Genomic DNA, 5,000 nt, shown 5'->3' on the forward strand with positions numbered 1-5,000 from the left:
TGAATAGTGGGTCTTTCTGTGGAGCTGTGGGTCAGGTGGGGGCGGGGGCTGGGGGCGGGGCTGGGCTGGGGGGGCGGGGTTAGCAGGGAGGGGGGCGGGGCGTGTTAGAGAAGCAGAGGTTTATGAGTGACAGCTCACAGAAAGCCACAAAAGGACCCACTATCCAGCCTCCAGCTCCCAGAAGCCTCTCTGCTGTGACAACAGAGCAGAGGAGGAGGAGGAGGAGCCTGTGTCTAGAGCCGCCAGCTGATTGGTCATTAAGCCGAGCCACAGTTCTACAGTTCAAATCAGGAAGTCTTCTGGTGTCCCAGGGTCCCTCAGGGCAGAACTAGGGGATTGTGGGTCCTGCGGTCCCTCAGGGTTAGGGCTAGGGGAGATAGTGGGTCCTGCGGTCCCTCAGGGTTAGGGCTAGGGGAGATAGTGGGTCTCTTTGAGGACTTTCAGGGCTGAGTGGGAAATGGGCAACAAATGAATCCTAGAGAGAGAGAGGGAGAGAGAGAGAGAGAGAGGGAGAGGGAGGGGGGGAGAGGGAGAGAGAGAGAGTGGGAGAGAGAGGGAGGGAGGGAGAGAGAGAGAGGGAGGGAGGGGAGAGGGAGAACAACAGCACATAAGCAAATAAACAAAAAGGAAACTAACAAGACAACAACTAAACAAAAAAAAACATGTTGCAAATCCACCAGACAGGGAGGGGGGGGGGGGGGGGGGGGGAGGGGAGGGGGCATGCAGGGTGGAGGGTGGGGTGGAGGTAGGGATGGGAATTGAAATGATTATATTGATACCGATGCCATTATCGATTATTATTTTATATACCGGTCCTGATCAGTTTTGTAGGCCGACAGGTGTTCAGCCAACACCTAACCCTAACCCTGTTCTATCACCTCCTGAGACTCTGAACAGTGGAGAACGTCCTAATAACATCTGAACCTTGTAAAATTAATGAGAATGAGTTATGACAAATCTCCCAGAAAGCCTTGCGAACCACGGCAAGATAATGGCGAACGCACACGCAACAAAAGAAAACCACAAATGTCATTTTCTTTGTTAATATTTTTTAAGACATTATGATTACCATCGTATTATCTTAGTTTAATGTCATTTCAATTAAGTACCAAGTGCCAAACCTGGGTAGGACTGTCCTAAACTGGTTTAGATCCTACCTACAGGACAGAAGCTACTATGTCTCCATTGGCAACTTTGTATCTGACCAAATTAAAATAACATGTGGGGTTCCCCAAGGGTCAATCCGTGGCCCCCTTCTATTCAATCTCTCCATTGGGACACATCATGAAAAAGAACAAAACTGCCTTCCACAACTATGCGGATGACACTCATATCTACATAGCCCTCTCACCTAACGACTATAGTCCCATTGACAATCTCTGTAAATGCATTGAACAAATAAACACCTGGATGACACAAAACTTCCTAAATGGTAAATGGTAAATGGACTGACTTATAGAGCGCCTTATTCCAAAGCGCTTTACAACGGCCTCTCATTCACCTATTCACTCACCAATGACGGCAAGCTACCATGCAAGGCGCCGGCCCGCTCATTGGGAGCAATTTGGGGTTCAGTGTCTTGCCCAAGGACACTTCGACATGTGGCCAGTCGGGGCTCGAACCGCCGATCTGCAACCTTGTGATCATTAGACGGCAGCTCTACCTCCTGCGCCACATGAGCCCTAACCAACTAAAGGACAAAAACAGAGATTCGGTATTCGGTGCACAGAATCGCGAGCATCCACGGTTGTCTCTGATACTACTGATGACGTATCTGGGCCTTGAAGGTCGTCCCAGGTCAGGGTTAGGGTAAGGGTTAAAGGTCAGGGTCAGGCGAGGGGTAAACATGAGGATTGGGCCCAAGTGAAGCCTGGTGTCTGTCCTGGTTAGAGGCTGAGGCTACAGCCAGCAGCAGCATTATGCTACAAACACTGATCATAGGGGGGGTGTGGGGTTAGGGTTAGGGGTGTGTGGAGGGGGGAGAGAGAGAGGTGTGGGGGAGAGAGAGAGAGAGAGGGTGGAGGTTAGGAGGGTGGAGGTTAGGAGGGTGGAGGTTAGGAGGGTGGAGGTTAGGAGGGTGGAGGTTAGGAGGTTAGGGAGGTTAGGAGGGTGGAGGTTAGGAGGGTGGAGGTTAGGAGGGTGGAGGTTAGGAGGGTGGAGGTTAGGAGGTTAGGAGGGTGGAGGTTAGGAGGTTAGGAGTTGTGGAGGTTAGGAGGGTGGAGGTTAGGAGGGTGGAGGTTAGGAGGGTGGGAGGTTAGGAGGGTGGAGGTTAGGAGGGTGGAGGTTAGGAGGTTAGGAGGGTGGAGGTTAGGAGTTGTGGAGGTTAGGAGGGTGGAGGTTAGGAGGTTAGGAGGTTAGGAGGTTAGGAGGGTGGAGGTTAGGAGGGTGGAGGTTAGGAGGGTGGAGGTTAGGAGGGTGGAGGTTAGGAGGGTGGAGGTTAGGAGGGTGGAGGTTAGGAGGGTGGAGGTTAGGAGGTTAGGAAGGGGGTGGAGGTTAGGAGGTTAGGAGGGTGGAGGTTAGGAGGTTAGGAGGGTGGAGGTTAGGAGGGTGGAGGTTAGGAGTTGTGGAGGTTAGGAGGGTGGAGGTTAGGAGGGTGGAGGTTAGGAGGGTGGAGGTTAGGAGGTTAGGAGGGTGGAGGTTAGGAGGTTAGGAGGGTGGAGGTTAGGAGGTTAGGAGGTTAGGAGGGTGGAGGTTAGGAGGGTGGAGGTTAGGAGGGTGGAGGTTAGGAGGGTGGAGGTTAGGAGTTGTGGAGGTTAGGAGGGTGGAGGTTAGGAGGGTGGAGGTTAGGAGGTTAGGAGGGTGGAGGTTAGGAGGGTGGAGGTTAGGAGGGTGGAGGTTAGGAGGGTGGAGGTTAGGAGGGTGGAGGTTAGGAGGGTGGAGGTTAGGAGGGTGGAGGTTAGGAGGTTAGGAGGGTGGAGGTTAGGAGGGTGGAGGTTAGGAGGTTAGGAGGGTGGAGGTTAGGAGGGTGGAGGTTAGGAGGGTGGAGGTTAGGAGGTTAGGAGGTGGAGGTTAGGAGGTTAGGAGGGTGGAGGTTAGGAGGTTAGGAGGGTGGAGGTTAGGAGGGTGGAGGTTAGGAGTTGTGGAGGTAGGAGTTGTGGAGGTTAGGAGGGTGGAGGTTAGGAGGGTGGAGGTTAGGAGGTTAGGAGGTTAGGAGGGTGGAGGTTAGGAGGGTGGAGGTTAGGAGGGTGGAGGTTAGGAGGGTGGAGGTTAGGAGTTGTGGAGGTTAGGAGGGTGGAGGTTAGGAGGGTGGAGGTTAGGAGGTTAGGGAGGGTGGAGGTTAGGAGGGTGGTGGTTAGGAGGGTGGAGGTTAGGTGGGTGGAGGTTAGGAGGGGTGGAGGTTAGGAGGGTGGAGGTTAGGAGGGTGGAGGTTAGGAGGTTAGGAGGGTGGAGGTTAGTGAGGGTGGAGGTTAGGAGGGTGGAGGTTAGGAGGTTAGGAGGGTGGAGGTTAGGAGGTGTGAGGTTAGGAGCGTGGAGGTTAGGTGGTTAGGAGGGTGGAGGTTAGGAGGGTGGAGGGTTAGGAGGGTGGAGGTTAGGAGGGTGGAGGTTAGGAGGGTGGAGGTTAGGAGGGTGGAGGTTAGGAGCGTTGGAGGTTAGGAGGTTAGGAGGGTGGAGGTTAGGAGTTGTGGAGGTTAGGGTGGGTGGAGGTTAGGAGGTTAGGAGGGTGGAGGTTAGGAGGGTGGAGGTTAGGAGGGTGGAGGTTAGGAGGTTAGGAGGGTGGAGGTTAGGAGGGTGGAGGTTAGGAGGGTGGAGGTTAGGAGGGTGGAGGTTAGGAGGGTGGATGATGCATGCTAGATCAGGGTAACTAGGTAACTAGACCATCATGCTGCTACACATCAAGTATGCAGGGGAGGAAACTAGGGGTTGTTAGTACACAATACAGATGGACTGAACACACACACACACACACACACACACACACACACACACACCTATTGAGGTGACTATGATGCTATGTGATTTGAAAGGTCTTCAAAGAGCCCCGAGTTGATCCAACAGCAGCTCTCACACACACACACCAGAACAGTCCACACCAGTGTGTGTGTGTGTGTGTGTGTGTGTGTGTGTCCCTCTGCTGTCATTCAACCTTTACATCAACACCAGCCCTCCAATCAGGGGAGGGGGGGCGGGGTTACACAGTGTACCGGCCAATCAGGATGTGGGAGGAGGATGGATGCATATAGAATATAAACATGTGGAACTTACATTTTAAAATAAAAAATGTGAGTGTGTGTGTGTGTGTGTGTGTATCTCAGTTTTCGCTGCCCTTGACACTGTAGGACTTTCGGACACTGCCCTAAACTGGTGTAGATCCTACCTACAGGACAGAAGCTACTATGTCTCCATTGGCAACTTTGTGTCTGACCAAATTAAAATGACATGTGGGGTTCCCCAAGGGGTCAATCCTTGGCCCCCTTCTATTCAATCTCTACATGCTTCCATTGGGACACAAAAACATAAAAAAGACATAAAAAAGAACAAAACTGCCTTCCACAACTATGCAGATGACACTCAAATCTACATAGCCCTCTCACCTAACGACTATAGTCCCATCTCCAATCTCTGTAATTGCATTGAACAAATAAACGCCTGGATGACGCAAAACTTCCTCCAACTAAACAAGGATAAAACAGAGATAATTGTATTCGGTGCACCTGACAAAAGATTGAAAGTCAGCGCAAAACTTGATTCTCTCTCTCTTCAAACTAAACAACAGGTCAGAAATCATTCTGTAATTCTAGATTCCGATCTAAACTTCAACAGCAACATAAACTCGATAACAGGTCCAAACCCTACACATATTTACATCTAAGCTAAAAACCTTCATGTTTTGCACCAGTTATGATTAAACACAAACACTTCTATCAATGTATTTTATCCATTAACTATTGTCTTATTAACTATTGTCTAAAATGTTTTATCTATTTACTTATATTTTGCTTTTATTCATTGTCATTCTTATTTTCTTACTATGCTCCTCTTGCTGTATGTTAATGCTGTAT

General features: G+C 50.8%; 1 protein-coding gene across 1 annotated transcript in view; it reads right to left on the bottom strand.

The window, feature by feature from the left end:
- itsn1 (intersectin 1 (SH3 domain protein)) overlaps positions 1–5,000 on the bottom strand; it is a gene marked incomplete at its 3' end in the record, with an annotated part of 104,499 nt that overhangs the window by 22,217 nt on the left and 77,282 nt on the right.

The sequence above is a fragment of the Nansenia antarctica genome, assembly GCF_963989245.1.
Source record: "Nansenia antarctica genome assembly, chromosome: 9".
Taxonomy (NCBI): domain Eukaryota; kingdom Metazoa; phylum Chordata; class Actinopteri; order Argentiniformes; family Microstomatidae; genus Nansenia; species Nansenia antarctica.